The sequence below is a fragment of the Elgaria multicarinata genome, chromosome 9 (genome assembly GCF_023053635.1).
Source record: "Elgaria multicarinata webbii isolate HBS135686 ecotype San Diego chromosome 9, rElgMul1.1.pri, whole genome shotgun sequence".
Lineage (NCBI taxonomy): Eukaryota > Metazoa > Chordata > Lepidosauria > Squamata > Anguidae > Elgaria > Elgaria multicarinata.
The window spans coordinates 34,620,420-34,641,426 of NC_086179.1; the positions used below are offsets into that span (position 1 = coordinate 34,620,420).

At 43.1% G+C, this 21,007-nt stretch overlaps 1 protein-coding gene across 1 annotated transcript in view; it reads left to right on the forward strand.

Annotated features, from left to right (window-relative positions):
* Nucleotides 1–21,007, forward strand: part of EIF3L (eukaryotic translation initiation factor 3 subunit L) — a 128,164-nt gene that overhangs the window by 71,451 nt on the left and 35,706 nt on the right. The gene's annotated exons all lie outside the window — the stretch shown is intronic.

Here is a 21,007-nt window from a genome sequence, read left to right on the forward strand (position 1 = left end):
CAAATGAAAGGAAGGACTTACTCACACAATGCATAGTTAAACTATGGACTTCACTTCAACAAGAGGTAGTGATGGCCACCAATTTGGATGGTTTTAAAACGGGGTTGGATAAATTCCTGGAGAAGGCTATCAATGACTACTAGCCCTGATAGCTATGTGCTACCTTCAGTATCCGAGGCAGTAAGCCTGTGTGCACCAGTTGCTGGGGAACATGGGTGGGAGGGTGTTGTTGCACCATGTCCTGCTTTGTTGGTCCCTGGTCAGCAAGTCGCTGGACTAGATGGACCTCGGTCTGATCCAGCATGGAACTTCTTATATTCTTAAGGCCTATAGTGTAGAGGGGAGAGTTTTTTACCACATGGCACAGATCCCCACCCCTACATACATTAATAAAGGGAAGGAACCCAGTGGTAGAGCACATGCTTTGTGTGAAGAAGGTTCCAAGTTCAATCCCCAGCAATGTCCAGGCAGGGATGGAAAAACTTGCTTGAAACCCTGGAAAGCTTCTGGCTGTCAACATTGACAATACTGGGCTAGATGGACAATTGCCTGACTTGGTTTAAGGCAGCTCCCTGGGTCCTAATCCTTCCATAACGTTATAAGCTGCAAGAGCAGATCAATCCATCCTCCATTTCCCTTTTTCTCCTCAACTGACATCCTCAACATTCTGTAGCTCAACAGCCCTTATGGTAGGGTGACCATATGAAAAGGAGGACAGGGCTCCTGTATCTTAAACAGTTGTATAGACAAGGGAATTTCAGCAGGTGTCATTTGTATATATGGAGAACCTGGTGAAATTCCCTCTTCATCACAACCGTTAAAGCTGCAGGAGCTATACTAGAGTGACCAGATTTAAAAGAGGGCAGGGCACCTGCAGCTTTAACGGTTGTGACGAAGAGGAAATTTCACCAGGTTCTCCATATATACAGATGACACCTGCTGAAATTCCTTTTTCAATAAAACTGTTAAAGCTAGAGGAGCCCTGTCCTCCTTTTCATATGTTCACCCTACCTTATGGTTCCATAGGTCCTGGAAGACTAGATCCCTGTTGGGCCTTTTTTGTTTTACATTTTCATTTACAAACAAATATTAGGGTGACCATATGAAAAGGAGGACAGGGCTCCTGTATCTTTAACAGTTGCATAGAAAAGGATAAATTGTCCTTTCTCTTACATGGTTCTAACTATTTTGTGACCCAGAGGGTTGCTCTCTTCGTTCTTAAAGCAGCCAGCATAAGGAAAAAAGAATTAGAAAAAAATGGATTAATTAATAAGTTTTTATCAAATGTTGTAATATACAAGGGGTCTTATTAACTGTTAGTCATATATAATATATCATATACGAACTGTATATTGTTTTAAAAATTTAAATCATAAATTTTAAATAATGTCTGTTTGTTCTTAATGATTATGTGGTTTTTTGAAATGGTCAGAAGACTTATTCAGTAAAGGTATTCATGCATGCATAGAAAAGGGAATTTCAGCAGGTGTCATTTGTATATATGGAGAACCTGGGGAAATTCCCTCTTCATCATGACAGTTAAAGGTGCAAGAGCTGCTAGAGTGACCAGATTTAAAAGAGGGCAGGGCACCTGCAGCTTTAACTGGTGTGATGAAGAGGAAATTTCACCAGGTTCTCCATATATACAAATGACACCTGCTGAAATTTCCTTTTCAATACAACTGTTAAAGATACAGGAGCCCTGTCCTCCTTTTCATATGGTCACCCTACAAATATACTTCTGCAGGCCTAGACTAGGAATATGCAGAAACTGCTGCTTTGCTTTTGGATGGCTCTGTTTTCTTCCCAAACTGATTGTCATGGGACCAACCAAGTTTAGTATTAAAGAGAACAATGTTGCCCCAGAGCCTTGTCTGGGTGAAAAGACTCTACAAGAAGACTAGAATATTGAGTTTGCTGCTATAGCAGCAGGATCACTTCTAAAGCAATAACATAGACATCTGTATGTAGCTAAAAAGGTTTGTGTGGGAACAAGACATTAAGCAAACTGGACTAAATTCCCTACATGTGGAGTTGAGCAGTTTGCTATTACACAGAGGGAAGTAGCAGCTGTTAGGGATACATTTTACCATAATTACAGCTACCACCATTTAACATTGATTAAGCAATCACATTTTGCCAGGTCCTGAACAGAATACAGACATTACCCTTGCCCAGAGAGATTATGATTAGGGACATGCAGATTTTGTTCAATCTATTCCCTCTGTGGATTATCAGGTGTCTTTCATTTTATCATCTGTTCATTGACGGAATCAGATAACTTTTTTTTTTTTACCAAAATGTCATTCTGCTTGCATTAATATGCACACCTGTGCTAGGATGCATTCATTAATTCATAGAAGTCTGAACTCATTTAAATCTGCTGCAGATTTCTCCAATATCTCTGATTATGATGTACACTAGATCAGCTTTTCCCAACCTGGGACCTCTATATGAGTCAGGGCAGTATCCAATGCTGCCCCTGCACCAGCAGGATCCACTGCTAGCACAACAGAGAGCTAGCAGTTCTAAAAACAACCTGCAATGAACAGAAGCACTAGTTTCCGGAATGGGAAAATCAGTGGTGCCTGCAGAAGAAAGTTTTACTGACCTGTCCCAATCTAGAAAAAAGCATTTCTACTCATTCTAGGTTGTTTTTAGAGCTGTTAGCTCCCCATTGAAAGAATGGGAGCAAAGCAACAAGTTTGGATATTTCCCTTGGAATACAAGGATGGGGAATCCATGAATTGGGATGATGGGAGTGGTAGGCTAACACATCTGGAGGCTCCCAGGTTGGGGAGGGCTGGGCTGCATTAAATGGTGAAGACAGGAAAGAAGGGATGAGTCAAAAGTCGGGGAGGCAACGAGTGATGCGGATGGAATAAAGGAAGAGCTAGACAGAGAAGAAGAAATAGGTAAGGTGGTACATTTAGGGTGGATCAGAAATGGCTTTGCGAAAGAAGTGGGTCTTGGGAAGGGGCTTGAAGGAAGAAAGCAAAGCAGCCTAATGAACAAGGTGGAGGCCACTGAAGGTATGTTGATGCAAGATGGAGAAGGAGACCAAAGAGATTTATGTGCTTGTCCAAAGTGCAGAGAGAGCAAAGAAGGAAGGAGGAGGAGAGGTACGCATTCAGAACACTTGGGAAGAGAAGTTTACAAATCAGTTCTAGGAGATTAAAATTGATGTGGAGCAGCCAGATGATGCCGGGACATCTGGCTACACCACTGTTTCAAGTCATCCTAATTGTAAGATCTTTTCCCTCCTATAGCAGAGTGTTGTCACGTTAAAAATTACTCCAGGATCACTCATACTGGCTCTTCAGCATTAATGATTCAAGATGAAAGAAGCAGTAATAGTAAGCTAATGTTTGGTCTTACAGCCATACTTTAAAATACTAAACAGCTGCAGGTCACTTGCAAAATTACAGTGAAAATTACTTCGTACAAGCTGGATTAAAGTCTTCTTTTGGTTTTGGATCTGCATTTGTATAGACACTTAGAGCGTCATCAGACAAGCTTATTATCGCACTCTCGCTACTGCCCACTTACAGATGTTCACATGTCCTTTAGATGATGACGTCTGCATCTCACTCCTTCTATTCGTTTTTCCGTCCAAAATACCCCCCCCTTTTAATCTGTCTTTTTTTTTTTTTAACGGAACATGCCATTTCCTGCTGCATGGAAGAAAAGCGTGACAATATAAACAGCCCTTGAGCGGGCCACATGGTCTTTGCTGCTTCCTCCTGCTACCATCGCTATGGCAGCAGGAGGCCATAGCGATGGTAGGGAAATGCGAAGATCCACCCCTCATGAAGCTTTTATTTTGGGGATAAGCTCTATTGGCTCACTGGCTCTTGATGTGAGCAAACATGCTTAGGATGGGCTGTTAAGGCTCCTAAACACAATGGGCTTGAATCATAAGAAGTAAAGTCTCATGGGAGTCAGTGGAATGTACTTCTGAATAAATGTAAGTAAACAGTGCCCTGTCTCATTTTATTTATTTATTTATTTATTACATTTTTATACCGCCCAATAGCCGAAGCTCTCTGGGCGGTTCACAAAAATTTAAACCATGAAGAACATAATAAAACAACCAACAATCTAAACACACAAATACAAAATATAGTATAAAAAGCACAACCAGGATAAAACCACGCAGCAGAAGTTGATATAAGATTAAAATACAGAATTTAAAAAGGAAAATTTAAGTGTAAGTTAAAATTAGTTGTTAAAATACTGAGAGAATAAAAAGGACTTCAGCTGGCGACGAAAGGAGTACAGTGTAGGCGCCAGGCGGACCTCTCTGGGGAGTTCATTCCACAACCGGGGTGCCACAACAGAGAAAGCCCTCCTCCTAGTAGCCACCTGCCTCACTTCCTTTGGCAGGGGCTCATAGAGAAGGACCCCTGTGGATGATCTTACGGACCTGGCAGGCACATATGGGAGAAGGCATTCCTTCAAATAACCTGGCCCCAAGCCATTTAGGGCTTTGAATGTTAGTACCATTTAAATCCATGCGACTAGTAGACATGGTTAGAGCTGGACTTTAAAAGCCTTTCAATTGCATACATGTGAGTAATGAACCTGCAGTCATATGCAGCATAATTCAGTTTCCATAGATTCCCTTCCCTGAAAATTATAGTATCACCAAACAGCAATGAGAGGTAAATTCTTAGCCTCTCAATTGTGTTGCTTCATGTCAGGGCTTCATTTTCAATCCTATTCCTAAAACCCAACTGGGAGAAAACCTAGCAGCTCATACAAATAGCTTATCTCAATTTCACCCCAGGAGCTATTGCTCAAAAGAATTGTTGTAGAGCTGAGAAAATATATCCAAAGATTGCTATTATTTCTCTTCCAGCTTCCCATGGTTTGCAGAAGCATAGAAGCTACAGACAGTTCATCAGGCTGACCTTCCTGCCAGCCAACTCCCACTCAAATGCATTCCCAGCACCTGGGCAGGATCTACATTACTGCTTTAAAATGGTTTATAACAGTCGTGACAACGGTTGGGGCCTAGGACACACTCCATGTACAGTTTTCAACCCGTTTTCAAAGCATACAAAACCTGTTTACCAGAAGCAAAAAGTAAGCTGGGCAGTAATCCCTCCCGCCCCCCCCCCCCCAATCATCTTCAGTTTGCTGAAAACAGTATTCTCTGTCCAATGTTCACTGTCTGCGTTTCTACTTCTTTCTAGGGTAGCAATTCTTCAGTTTGTTGCAGTTCATTCTTTTAAGAATGGTTCTGTTGCCTATTCCTTTTCCAAGTTTATCTGATTTTAAGAATCCACATCCAAAAAAAAAAAAATCCCTTTCATGAAAAAATGTCAATGGAAGGCTATATGAAAAAGATTACAATACAAAATCTAAATGGACTTTACCAGAAAGATTTCTAAGCAGGCGACTCGATTCCTGCTCGGTGCAAGGCTTTTCCATGTCCTGACACATTGTTCTTCATGTGTTTTGATCCAGGGCTATTTTTGTAGTGAGAAAACATGTTTCCTTAGAATCGACCCTTATACCTCCTGGCTTCACTGGAAATATTATTCCTTTCTGTATTTATGTCTTTTCAGGCGTCTGTGGAAAGAGCTTTTGTGCTCAATAAATGTATAGAATTTCAATGGCACTTTTGGAGCACTCCTTTGGCAAACTGTGCCTGCCAGAAAGAATACAAGCTTATGTTGCCATATGTTACGGGTACAAGTGAAATGTTCTTCAGGGCCAGCCATATAGCAGACTGAAGAAGCTCCCTCCAGAAACAGATTCTGGGGCAATGTTTAATGCAGGTGTGGGAAACCTGCAGCCCTCAACTTAATTTCCAAATCTCTGGCAAAAGTGATTTGTCCCTGCCTTGGTTCCCCACTGGACAGAGAGGAAGAAAGGGAGCGAGAGGCTTTGGCATACGACCCCTGACAGATTACTGCAAGAGAATGTGGAACTTAATAGAAAAAGGGTCCCCCCACCTCTGATTTAAAGGGTGTCACACTGTCTATTAAGTTGTTCACTGCCATACTTTACTGCCATGCTGACACAGTTTGAGAGACCATGTGGTACACTGGTTGATGTCAGGCTAGGGGTTTGTCTAATAATATGCTCTATTAATGCTGCAGTGGCTGTGCAGTGGTGCTGCGTTGTTTATATGATGCAGCTGCCAACTCACAGCCACATTGGGCATTTCCCTCCAAAACGGAGCATTTTCGAAGTGCCAGTTTACTGCAACTTTTACCTTTGCTCCAGTGTCACCCTGTAGTTTCAGAGTGTATATACATATTCCCCACCCCCACCCCAACTTTGGTTTGGGTTATACAGTGGGCATAAGTGTGGGAACGTAAGGCAGGAGGCAGGCTTGGCTAAGGGTAAGGCTGCTGGCACTGGGCAGATAGCCCAAGTTCACTGCTGCCCCATCTAGCTTTCTCAATTTCACCTCACAGCAGTGATGCTACAGGTTTTTGAGCTGATCAACTTCCAATGTGGCTTCTTATAGACACCCCCTAGAACTGGGGAGACCTGGCTTTAAAACCCCACTCAGTCATGAAGTTCCACTGGGTGACTTTGGGCCAGTCACTATCTCTCAGACTAACCTACTTCACAGGGTTGTTGTGAGGTTAATGAGGAGGATGAACTATATGAAGCATCGAGCTGTGGTCATTGGAGAAAAGGCAGGAAATTAATGTAATAATGCTAGTAATATATTAGTATTATGTTACTATTGTATTTTGAATTGCACTGTACAATGCCTGGAGGCATTTAACAAATACAAGAAATAAATACATCTGGATTTTCTTTCCCAAGTGCCTAAGTGTCTTGGACTGCCTTGCTTGTGCTGCAGGGCATGTTTGGTGACCTGTTATCCTCTACAGCTTGCAGATATGAATTGATCAATGTCCAATTACTCAGTAATGGAATCTTCTCTAAATCTGGCTGCTTTATTTTACCTTTTCATCTCCCCACCACAATGTCCCCTTTACATTTATTTATTTCAAACACATCGCCTTGTTTTCGGGGCTGGGGGGAGAATCGGGAGCCGCGTGGTGGGAAAGGATCACTCCCTCATGCTCTTCTGGTGTGTTGTTCCTGGGTGTATGCGTAACTCCTAACCCCACTGAAAACATTGCATGGTGTTCGCTTGTGTTTTCAAACAACTCTGGGAGGGAGAAGAACCCGTAGAAGGGAAATGGATCCTTAACTGTACACCTACAATGTCAATTATTGTTTACTCCAAACATATCGTTAACTATGTGTATTATGGTCGTTCCGGTTTGATCTCAAAATGCTTATTGTACAATCTTCTATGAATTTCTGGCTATATGAACTATGTGTAATCGAATTATCTTTCATTTTCTCTCACAATAAACTGATTCCTCTAGTTCTGCTCTAAATTACAGCCAATTTTTCAATATCTTACTGGCAAGTTGATTCACACAGCCCAATCCAAAGCATGTTTTATGCGAAACAAGTCCCACTAAGGAAGCTCACATTCACACTCACACTCACACTCTCTCTCTCTCTCTCTCACACACACACACAGAGTATTGTGCTGTTGGATCCAAATGTATGATGTTTTACATGCTGTTTCACCATCGAAAGATGATTTGTTGGTTTTCTGCTTTGTGAAGTCAGTAGAGCTAATAAGGCTGCTTCTCTGGAAAACTCAGAACAAAAATCCTGGCTACCATGCCTGTGCAAACGATTGTTCATTTAAATAAAAACTGTTTTTAAAACACCAGAAAAACATAGGCTAGCATTTGAGCTGAGCCAAAACCAAGATTTAAAAAATGGCCAATTTAAACCTATCCCAGTTGTCAAGCTTAAAGAGATCTTCTACTCTCTCATCCATTCTTATTCACTTTGCCTAATAAAAGCAAGGGCTTCTGGGTTGTTGCTGACATTCTCCAAATGAGATCCTTGAGAGAACATTTCCTAAAATTGCGAAGTAGCTACTTATCACCATGGTGAAGCATTTTAGGCTTGTAAGGGAGGAAGCAGACAGATCCCTGTTGCAGGCATTATCTAATAAAAGTGGGCACAGAGATTTTTTGCCAGAGCAGAAGGCAGGCAAGAGATACGTATCCAGTCTGCCTTTATTCAAAGTGCCAGCAGCTCTTTGAATAAACAAGCCCTCCTTCATTTCTTTTGTGTGACTCTTTGACTTTCTGAGAGCCAAAGTAGATGACATGTTACATATTTTACACGGCATTTAACGTGGTAGAGGTTTCTTTTTCTTTTAAAAATAGCAGCCATGAGGGCCCCCAACTAGGACTGGGACTGTGGTGTTTTAAATTGCGTGAGGGACAATGCCCACAGAGGGCTAATGTGCTCTCTCAGAGCTCTGTTACTGCTACAATTGCTGGTTCTAGAATAGGATGGCCACTTATGCATATCTCAAAAAGAGGACAAAAGACCACACAAGACACAGTGATGGCAACCAATTTGGATGGCTTTAAAAGGGAGTTAGACAAATTCCTGGAGGAGACGGCTGTCAATGGTACCAGTCCTGATGGCTATGTGCTACCTCCAGTATCAGAGGCAATATGTCTATGTACTAGGGATGCCACGACCATCTGACTGGATCCTCAAGGGTAGCGGACTCCCTGAATCTGGCTCTTGCAGACCCATTTGGACATGCTTGGGTGCAAGTGCAAACCCGCGCCCATGTGCTTGCGAAACACACACCCCTCAGGCACTTGGGCACAAGTCAGCATTGGCTTCCGGCCATTTCCCCCCACTGCATTAATGGTGGCCACTGGAAAGAGCATGTTCTCCTTCTCTCCCTACACACACACATACACACACTTATGTACAACAGTTGCTGGGGAACGTGTGTGTGGGTGGGTGCTGTTCCACTGATATCCTGCTTCTGAGTTTCCATGGGCAGCTGATCTGTATGAACAGAATGTTCAGCTAGATGGTCTGATCCACCATGGCTCTTCTTATGTTCTTATGTTCAGATGTGGTCGTAGATTTGCATCAAATGTTGCATATGTTAATTTATATGCACTGTTGTAGGCTTGGTAATAATTAATATAATTTAAATAGAAATAAAAGACATCTTACCATAGTGGGGAAGACTGTGACCTGTGTGTCTTCTACTGTCCAGGTCTCAGCTGCTGATGGACAACTTCAAGGTCCCTGCTAGCTCTTCCTTCTTATAGTTCTTTACCTTTATCTTTAGCTTCTGACAGCCCTCCAAATAGAGGACTGTCACCTGTGAAGTCGGACACATGGCCATCCTATCTAGAATCTCTCCCGCTAAGGAAAACTGGGAGAGTGAACGCCCCTGATAAGTAGCAGAACTATAGCTCTTAAATAATTTTGAAGCTGGTGGCTCCAATATCAGTGGGGTTGTAAATTTGCTCTGGGTTTCAGTCAGAACTCTAAAGAAGCTATCCAATGTGCTGAACCCAACCCTCAAATTGGGTTAAGCTCCTTGGATAGCTCCTTTAGAGTTCTGACTGAAACACAAAGTAGGATTATAGCTCCACTGCATATCAGCCATTTCTACATGAGCGCAATGAAACTTTTAGTGTCTTCTGGTTGTCCTACAGTATGCCAATTCCAAGGATTAAGGCTGAAGTTCTGTTCCTGTGCCTCTGTTGGATTGTCCATCTTTATTCCTGCCCAGATCCTCCAAAGCAGAGTCTAGCAGACTAGACTCTAGTCTTATCTCTGTTATTTCGGTGTTCATCTGGAGCAAGAAGAAAGGAGAAAGGCCTGAGGGATGAAGAGTATTGCTCACAAGAATGAGTCTCTGACGTAAATAAAATTTCTTTGTGTGGGTTATGTACATCTCTGCTTATGAGCTACTAGGATCAATACTCCCGTGAAAAGGTGACGGGCAGAGGCCTCAGCTAGGGGAGGAGGAGAGAGGAATTCTGTGGTATGTGTGTGCTTTCCTACCTAGCATTTTGATTAGGCTGGACTACCAGAAGGAAAAATCTGACTTATAATACCATCTGATTATGTGGAGGGAGAAACTGAAGACATTGCAGCTGAGAGCATCAGTGGAATTCAATGAGAAAGCATGAGAAAAAATATTATGTGCCAGAGGCGAGACCAGAGTGATCCTCTATGTGTCTATTCACAAGTAAGCTCCATTAGGTTCAGTGGGACTTACTCTCAGGTAATTTATACAAAAGTAAAGATTAAGTATATCCTGTTCATGAGCTATTGCTATTACAGTCATGTCCTGCTTGTGGGTTCAACAGCTGGTTGACCACTGTGTGAACAGAATGTTGCACTAGACGAACCTTTGGTCTGATCCAGCATTGGCTCTTCTTATATGAACATGGCCTCTCTGGGAACAAAAAACTTAGGACTCAGACTGCAACACTATGCACATTTACCTGGGAGTAAGCCCCACTGAAGGAAGTGGGTTTTAAGTTCTGAGTAAACCTGCACAAGATTATTCTGTCAAAGTGAGAACTGGAAACATAAACAGATGAAAAGCACTTGCTGGAGAAGAGAACATTGATATAAAGTGTTTTGGCCTTTCTGCTGATGGATTTACTCTTTCTGCTCATGGTTTCACTATAACACCCAGGGTCTTCCATCCAAGGGGTTGTATCCAATGTTAGCCTTACTTAGAGAAGCCTCATTGAAATGAATGGGACTTAAGTTAGACCCACACACAAACAAAAAGGATACAACTCATTTTCCAAGTCTGGATCCTTAGGTAGCTAAATGGCACCATCCATGCACAATATTTTATTTGTTTATTTATTTATTACATTTTTATACTGCCCAATAGCCAAGGCTCTTGCAGGTAGCAGCAGGTTTGGGGAAACCCCAATGTTTGCAGAACTACAAAAATCTCTGGGGGGGTGGGATTAAAAGACAGGGAAAGGATTCAAAACAGTCCAATGAGAACAACTTAACATGCTCAAGACACACAGATTGTTGATTGACTGGGGGGTGGGGGTAGAATGGAATGGAGCTTCCTGGAAGAGGGCATGGCTGGCTGCAACCCTGAACAAAGCACTCTGCACTGCAACATTTTGTTGCAGGTCCAGCGTGTATTGATTGATTTCTAACTAATATACCAAGTTAAAGATAGATAAATCTTTATCTATCTTTTGTCATGGTTTGTTCTACTCAGAGTAGACCCACTGAAATGAATGAGGCTTAAGTTGGTCATGACTAACTTCATCCCATTAATTTCTATTGGAGGGAGTAAATGTCAGTTGAGTTAAACAATTACACCACTGCTTCCCCACATGCTGGACTCTGCACAGATCTGCTCAGTTTGCATCCCCAGTGTGCCCGTTTGCTCAAGTCAGATCTGATTCCCCCAAGTCAGTTCAAAGCACAACTTGCCAGATGGCAAAACACTCATCTGATTATTCAATCCATCTCGTGGTCCTGTTCATGTTTAGCATATGATGATGACACTGAAAACTGACCTGGTCGCTCATTAGATGGATCAGTTAGATGGCTGATGAAACATGCTTTGGATTTTGCCCAAAAGCTCAGGGCTACGTTTCCTTCGAGGCAAACAACCCTTAACCAATCTGGAATCCTTCCCGAATCTGTGTTAAAATAAAAGCGGAGATTTCTCAAGAAGAAAGGTAATGGATTCTGGAGACAATTCTCCAGCTGCAGAACTGCAAAGTTCATACATTCTGCTTGGTTTATGTGGAGACGACACACCATGAAGGTAATTAGCTCGGCAAAGTATCAGACAGAAAAGCAGAGCTGGCATCAGATTGCTACATAAAATGTCAGCGGTAACCTAAAGAGAACCTGCCATAGTATTGGGATTTAGGATTATACATGTTGTATTCCCAGCTTTACCTCTGCAGTGCCCTACTAGAGATGATAGCTTGGTAATCCCTTAAAGGTTAATGGGATGGTGTGCCTGTGCGTGTGTTTGTAGGCATACTGTCAGTACCAAGTGTTGTGGCTATTCAAATTATTATTGTTAGAAGCAGAGAGGGAGACAGACAAGGATATGAATAATGTCAACAAGAAGCAGCAAAGCAAACAGCAGCGGTGGGGCGGGGAGCGGAAACCAAATGTGAAGGGCTGGTGAATAATTCATTGATACCACGGGCTGGAATTTATAATTCCAGCTCATACATCTGAGGGAGCAACCAGTGAATGTAATTAAAAAGAGAAGAAATTGATACTTCACAGGGGAGTCCGAAAGAGAGGGTACCTCAGGACTGCTATGTTTTTTAAAAAGGTCATAAAAAGTTGTTTTTGTTTTAGTTTTAAAAGCAGTTTAGATAAGAAGGGAAGAGGAATTCTTTCTTTCTTTCTTTCTTTCTTTCTTTCTTTCTTTCTTTCTTTCTTTCTAACATTTCTTGGCCGCCGTATAGGGTAGAAGCCCTTCCAAGGCGGTGTACAGTAATAAACACATCAAACTTGCATGATATTAAAGAGCGATAAAAACACAATAACAAAACATTTTTATTAATTATTTGGATGAGGAGGTGCAGGGAACGCTTATCAAATTTGCAGATGACACAAAATTGGGTGGGATAGCTAGTACCCTGGGAGACAGAAATAAACTTCAAAGTGATCTTGATAAGCTGGAGTGTTGGGCTGAAAACAACAGGATGAAATTTAATAGGGATAAATGCCAAGTTCTACATCTAGGAAATAGAAACCAAAGGCACAGTTGCAAGACGGGGGATACTTGGCTCAGCAATACTACAAATGAGAAGGATCTTAGAATTGTTGTAGATCACAAGCTGAATATGAGCCAACAGTGCAATATGGCTGCAAGAAAGGCAAATGCTATTTTGGGCTGCATTAATAGAAGTATAGCTTCCAAATCGCGTGAGGTACTGGTTCCTCTCTATTCGGCCCTGGTTAGGCCTCGTCTAGAGTATTGCGTCCAGTTCTGGGCACCACACTTCAAGAAGGACGCAGACAAGCTGAAGCGTGTTCAGAAATGGGCGACCAGGATGATCAGGGGTCTGGAAACAAAGCCCTATGAAGAGACACTGCAACAACTGGGCATGTTTAGCCTGAAGAAGAGAAGATTGAGGGGAGACATGATAGCACTCTTCAAATACTTAAAAGGTTGTCACACAGAGGAGGGCCAGGATCTCTTCTCGATCATCCCAGAGTGCAGGACACAGAATAACGGGCTCAAGTTACAAGAAGTCAGATTCCGGCTGGACGTCAGGAAAAACTTCCTGACTGTTAGAGCAGTACGACAATGGAACCAGTTACCTAGGGAGGTTGTGGGCTCTCCCACAATAGAGGCATTGAAGAGGCAGCTGGACAATCATCTGTCAAGTATGCTTTAGGGTGGATTCCTGCAATGAACAGGGGGTTGGACTCGATGGCCTTGTAGGCCCCTTCCAGCTCTACTATTCTACGTGGAAGGGTCATAAGATTCTATGATTCTATGAGTAAAAGCACAATAAAAACAACAAAACCAGCAACAAAGACAGCAATAAAAAACAGGAATCATGTTAGGAGAAGGCCAGAGTAAAATAATATGTTTTCAAGGTCTTCTTAAAAGCTTGCAAAGTTAGAGTATGGCAGACCCCAGATGGCAACTTATTCCAGAGGTATGGGACCACTGGGGAAATGCCCTTACCCACAGGTGACTGCTCTCACAGGTAGGCAAATGGGAAGAGCCTTTCTTGCTGATCTTAATGTGTGGACAGGATGATATGTGTGAAGGCACTCCTTCAAGTAATTTGGACCCAAACCATTTAAATCTACACAAGTCAAAGCCCACACTTTAAATTGGGCTCAGAGACACACTGGTGACCAGTCCAGTTGGTACCGTATAGGAATTATATCATTGCATCATTTCACCTTGCCCCCACCAATACTTGGGTGCCCACATTCTGCACCAGCTGATGTTTCTGTCTGAACCATCTTCAAAGGCAGCCCCAAAGACAGTGCATTACAGTAGTCCAGCCTGGATGTCTCTAGTGCATGCATCAGTGAGGCAAGGCCCATACTTTCCAGATAGGGCTGCAAATGGCCTAAACTAGTAAAACACAGTCCTGGAGGGAATCTACACGTCGTTGTGAGGGCGCTTACATGCGCCCCCACAACGACTGTGTAGCCTGAGAAAGAAGAGACGAAGGAAGAGGCAGAGGAGGAGGAGGCTGGAGAACCGGCCGCATCCTTGCCGCCACCGCCGCCTCCCCGCCAGCCTCTTGCTGCCGGGCTAAGGGCCACCCAGGTCGGAGAGCTCAGCGGAAGCCGAGCTCTCCGACCCGGGTGGCTCTTACCCCAGCAGTAGGAGGCCGGCGGGGAGGCGGCGGCAAGGACGCGGCTGGTTCCCCAGCCGCCTCCTCCTCCGCCTCTTCCTCTGTCTCTTCTTTCTCGGTCTACACAGTCGTTGTGGGGACGCACTGGGGGCGCATGTAAGCGCCCTCACAACGACGTGTAGATTCCCTCCTGGACACCACAGCCATGGGCTTCCCCAGTTAGCACAGAGTCTAGGAGGCCTCCCAGACTACACACATAGCCTTTTAGGGAGAATGCAACCCCATCTAAGACCAGTTGTAAACCTCCATCCAGGGTAGTTGGTTTCCCAACCCACAGTATCTCTGACTTGTCTGGATTAAGTTTCAGCCAGGATGGACAAGGATCTAAAGGGCATGTAATAGGCCTCAGTCCTCGAAACAGTTTGCCCAGAGAAGATGTCATAAGTTGTGCTTAAGAGGATGCTATCCCACAGCTGAATCTAAGGCTTTATTCCCACCTACATGTCAGCACCTGGAGCCCATAAGACAGGGTGGCGTGGAGGTCTGTGGCTATAGTTCAGAAAGAAGGAAGAGAGAAAGCTAGAAAGCTTTAATAAGGTTCTGAGGGTGCAATCCTATGCATGTCTACTAAGACATAAACCCTATTTGGTTCAATGGTACTTAATGCCAGATAAATGAATACAGGATTGCAACCTAAGGCTGCAATCCTATACAAGGATGACAACATGGAGAGGAGGACAGGGCTCCTGTATCTTTAACAGTTGTATCGAAAAGGGAATTTCAGCAGGTGTCATTTGTATGCATGCAGCGCCTGGTGAAATTCCCTCTTCATCACAACCGTTAAAACGGCAGGAGTCCTGCCCTGTAGACCAAATTAAAAAAAGAGGGCAGGGCTCCTGCAGCGTGACCTGTTGCGATGAAGAGGGAATTTCACCAGGTGCTGCATGCATGCAAATGACACCTGCTGAAATTCCCCTTTCTATACAACTGTTAAAGATACAGGAGCCCCGTCCTCCTTTTCATATGGGATTGAAAAAGTCATGGACTTACCCCGACTTCTCAATCAGAGCGACGTCAGTATGGGTCTTCCTCCATCCCCTAACATTATTCTGGGGCCAATCTGGGGCCTGGTGGAAAGGAAGAGGTCAGGGGCAGTTCCAGTACATGGATGGTTGCTCAGAAAACCCACTTTCTCTCCTCGGGATTAGCCGATGCCACCCTTAATAGGGAAACTGCAGGGTTTGGGGGGAGGAGGCACCAACTCGGTGCCATGAAGACAACCCCCTAGACTCTCCTCTAATCTATGCCTATCTTCCTTCCCATGGTAGACTGATATTCCTAGTGTCACTGGCCTCACTTTCTACATCCTCCTCCTTCATGCTCTTGCCTCTCAGAGAGGAAATGTGAAGTCTCTGTTCGGGTCTCCCTCCATCTTGAGTTGGGGACCTTCCTATACAAGTATTTCCTGCAATAAAATGCAAGCTTTCTTATTCCTTTGACCCAGAGTCTCCAGTGTGATTTATCCAGGCTAAAGGGTGCTCCTTCATCTTGGATTCCACACAGCTTAGCCCTTGCCAGCTTCTTGCTATTCTGGTAACATTTTCCCCTGATGATACAGAGGAATATCAACTGAGAATGGAAAGAGATGTAGAATGGAAAATCACACACCGTTGCCATTCTCACTGTCTGAAAGATCCCTACTTCACAGTACTTCAACAGAGAAAAGCTCTTATCCCACCTTTCCACTAGTTAGTTATCAGAAGATGTTTCAATAGAGCATAGCTGGAATTTGGGTCAAGCTGACCCATTCAGTGACCTGACACACAGGCTGTTCTAGAGCAACACGGAGAAGCCTTTGTGAAAATGCACTGTTTGTAATAGCTACCGATGACTTGAGTTGGTTCTGAGTGAGTCAGAAGGACTAGATAGATAGTCATAATATTTTTTTATCTGCCAAATTGCAGATCCACATGGGCTGTAATCCAGATTCCCTGTGACTTGTGAAGTTTACAATCAAACTTGTAATATCCTCTAATACAGCTTTCTCCAGACTGATGCCTTCCAGTCAGATGTGTTGGATTACAACTCCCAGGTCAGAAAAAAGAAAAACAAGTTCTCAAGATGCAAATTATTTATTTTCATGAAGCCTGACGCATTTCAGCCTGTACATTATTCAAAGGCCTTCCTCAGCGGGCTATAACAGTAATAATGCAATAAAATACATTATGATAACACATAATTTTAAAATCATATGTTTCGGGCATCATGAAAATAAATAATTTGCATCCTGAGAACCTGTTTCGGATGCTCTTCTCCTTTTTTTTTTGGATTACAACTCCCATCATTCCCAGCCAGCATAGCAAAATGGAGGGCACCAGGTTAGTGAAGGCTGCTCTAATATTGAATGGGAGATTATACTTATTTGTTTAATTTTAATCTTGCCCTTCTTCCAAAGAATTCAGGAAAGCATAGAAAGACCCAGCAGCAACAACAACAACATCAACACACACAATTCTCACGACAACCCTTTGAGGAAGGTTAGGCTGATAGTGATAGAGCTAAGGCCACCCAGGAAACTGGCCAAGCGGGGATTTGAATCAAGGACTCGGAACAGTCCTGGATTCAACTATTACACTTAGTGAAGAACACTTGTATTATAGAAAGTAGTTGATATTGTTGAAATGTACCGGACAGTGAATTAACTTTTCTCCACCCGTTTGAAATAATGACTTCAGAACACACATTCTACATGTAGAGTGGCTACAGGTTGGGGTTCAGATGTGGAAGACCCTGTGGCAAATTGCTACTCAGGCACGAAGACCTGGGGAGAAGTCATGGGTGGCCCCAATTTATTTAAAATATTTATAGACCACAATTCATTAAAAATAATAATATCCACGATGATAACTAGCAACACACCCATTAAATCAATGCAACCCAATAGCAGCACAGCCAGGCCACAGATAGAAACAGGGGCAAACTAGATTGCTAATGCTTTCATGCATCTCCATCTCTTTAAAATTTCTACAAATAGTAGCCATAGGTCTAATTAAATAGGGGCCTCGGGACAGCGTGGAGAGTTGACTGCTCTCCCCGATAAACTAGCGCCTAGGAGAGAAAGATTCTAGTCCAGTCATGCTATTTTTCTACAGGCAAATGGGAACATTAAAAAAATGAAATCCCAGACTTGCAGTCTGATATGATACTACCACTTCAGGACTGTACCACTTCATACTGTGCAATGCAGCCTTTCGGAATCTGGTGTCTGCCACATGTTTTGGTCAGCAATGTTGGCTGGGGCTGATAGGAGTTGAAATCCAAAACATCTGCAGGACACCAGGTTGGGGAAGGCTTGCGTAACTGGCTTATATGATTGGTTCTTATGTTTGTTTGTGGATCACCGAGTTTGCACTAATCTACTACTCAGCTTTAAAAAAGGTACATTGGCACTTTATTTATTTATTTATTAAAACATTTGTACCCTGCCCTATATCACAAGGATCTCGGCAGCGTACAGGTAAAATCATACAAACAATATAAAACAAAACAATAAATATACACAACTAAAACAAATCAAACCATTAATAAGCAAAAACCAGTATAGAATTTAAAAACGGTAAAACCAATTAAAACAATTTAAACTATTTACAGACTTGGTGAATTTAGCCATCAAAGGCTTTGTTAAAAATCCATGTCTTTTGGCAAGGTGCTCTTCTGGCAGAAAATAAGCAATGAAGAGAACCCACTTTCGCAGGTACAAAACATTTCATGAAATTGCTAGGCAAACCTTTCTTTTATCTTACTAATTATTCTGAACACCAGCAGTGTGAACGAGTAGCTACAATTGTTCCATCCAGGGAATGCACTTTTACAGTATGTTCAATCTAATGACATTGGTTCTTCAGCAGCTCTTGTAATCTCCTCCAACAGTAATTAAAACTATCACAGGTGTGAAAAGCAGTGCATTCTGTCATTTAATTTACCCCATCCTTCTGTGTGTGTGCGTCTGTGTATGCATAGATGTATATCAGCATCTTTCAATCTGTGATGGCTTTACATCTCCCCAGCTGAGTACTTAGTCAACCATTTGCTAACAGCCTCATTGTAGGAGCCTTAAAAAGAAGAAGAAAAGATCATATTCTGAAAGTCTCCTTGTCATCTCTCATTTGTCCACATGTTAATCAAACGCCTCTCCTCCACTGGCTCTGGGCTGTTCTCCCACGCTGGACTTGCTCATTGTGGCGAATGAAAACCTAGTTTTAGAAAATCTCCTTCAGGAGATGGGGAAGAGAACAAATCCAGTGCTTCAGAGCTAGTGTGGGAAGACTTAAGGCTTTCAGGATCTACTTTGTCGTCCCCTCACCCCCGCCGAACCTAAAGATCCACCAAGCAAAAATAATGGCTCCAGTGGGCACACACCCAAACCCACATAGAAAAGGGAATTTCAGCTGGTGTCATTTGTATGCATGCAGAACCTGGTGGAATTCCCTCTTCATCACAACAGTTAAAGCTGCAGGAGCTCTGCCATCTTTTGTATCTCCTCACTCTAGCTGAAGAGGGCAGGGTTCCTGCAGCTTTAACTGAGAGGGAATTTCACCAGGTGCTGCAATTTACCATGTCAATTTACTGCAAATCACTCAGAGATCTACCAGTAGATCCTAATGTATCTTCTGTACACTCACACGCTTTGGAGAACAAATTCAATGCTTTGCATGTATAAGGTAAATAGTCAGCAAGAGAAAAGGTCAGAAAATGAGTATCTGGAGACCTCTCCCCCCCCCCCCCGCCCCACTACGCACACCTATCTAAGGTCAGGAGAGAGTAATGAATATATGTGAGTGAGGAATGAGGTAACAGGAAGGAAAGCCTATGGTATATTTTGGCCCTTGGCAAAACCAATTGTCTCACTGCCTGATTTCAGTAGCTGAAGAACCAGTGCAATTTGTTTGGTGTTTTGTGGCTGCACATACTGGGGGGTCTGAAATACATGAATTGTTCATGAGAGCAGCTGCTCCACAAATGCACAGATTCCCTTATTTGTAGTATTGTGCTGAACTTCACTACCGCCTCCACTCTTGACAGATAAACAGTGCGTCAGGCCTGACTCTATCTCAGCGTTGATGGCCTCTAGGGAGAAAATAGGACTAGCAGGACTGACTTTAGGTGTTCTCTCCTTCTCCCTGGCAGATCAGCAGGGAGGGATCTGGTGCCTGGACTGTCTTTGGGCTTTCTTCTTCATTACTTGCCAAGACACCCATAAACTGGACTGGCTGGTAAAACGGCCATCCAAACAGCCCAGGCTGTGAGGGCAGAGCTATGTTTATTTCATGAATATTGGCCTGTACAGGCACGTGTGGCCACTCAGTAAGCACAATACCTGTGGTCTCATGGCACCCACCAGGCTCTCTGTCCATGATTTTTATTTCATTTCTTAAGATTTTTAAACTATTTTTTTAAAAAAAAAAAACCTGGGAGGTTGCTATACCGCAAAGCAAAGTGTTTCCCCATCAAATACCATTTTTATTTGGGTTCAAAAGGGGTTTTCTGCCTCTGCCTTGTACTTAGGTTCTTGGTGAGGTTTTTTGTGTTTTTTAGTCTCACCCATTTACCTTCTGGAAAATTAGTGTTTTGTTAGCAGTCACGGCTACCACGGGAGCCATTTTAGGAATTGGCAAATCCCCCACAGCACCCATTCTGAGAGTGTCCACGACAAGTTCTCAAAATTTCAGAGATCTCATGACATACTGCAGAACTCAGCAATCCCAGCATCTCTAAACCTCTATCCTAGGGTGACCATATGAAAAGGAGGACAGAGCTCCTGCAGTTGTATTGAAAAGGAAATTTCAGCAGGTGTCATTTGTATATATGGGGAACCTGGTGAAATTTCCTCTTCATCACAATAAAGCTGCAGGTGCCCTGCCCTCTTTTAAATCTGGTCACTCTAGTATCGCTCCTGCACTTTAACTGTTGTGATGAAGAGGGAATTTCACCAGGTTCTCCATGTATACAAATGACACCTGCTGAAATTTCCTTTTCTATGCAACTGTTAAAGATACAGGAGCCCTGTCCTCCTTGTCATATGATCACCCTACTCCATCCATGTATTAAAACAGAAAAGAAATGCTTCACTGTACTTACTTCCTCCATCCATGTTTCATTAAGAAATTCCAGGAAGCTTCCTTAATTTCAAAAGTGGGTGATGGAGTCTATTATCAAAGCAGAACTATGCATGAAAGTTCTTGCACCTCTTCAGACCCTCAGAATGGCTCTTTAAATTGGGTGGGCAACCTGTGAACCTCCAGATGTTTGGGCCTACAACTCCCATCAGCCCCTAGCCAGCATAGCCAATGGTGAGAGTTCATGGGAGTTGTAGGTGAAAACATTTGGAGGGCCAGAGTTGCCCACTCCTGCTTTTCATGTTGCCCTTTCTCACTTCTTACAATCGAGACAACCATTTTAACAGGAGGACAATCTCCCCACTCTCCCTCCAACTCCGCTATTTTCCCCAAACAGCGATGATTAATGTTTTCGCTTGCGGTACATTAAAGGAGCTCAATAGGAAAATCTGATTTAGTTGGACAGCCTCGCTGTTTCCCGGGTACAGCGCACGTAAGCGGCTGCCAACGAACTAGCAGGGGATAGCAGAGAAACATTGATTGTTTATAGAGTTCTCAACAAGTCCATTAAGGCTCAGGAGTTTGTAACAACAGGTTCTGAGCCGGCAGAAAATTACATTGGGTCTACAGGCTGCCTCGGCCTCTGCGCTCAAGGCAATGAGACACTGTCATCTTTCATTTCGGTGTGATTTGTTCAAGTGAAGGAACTAT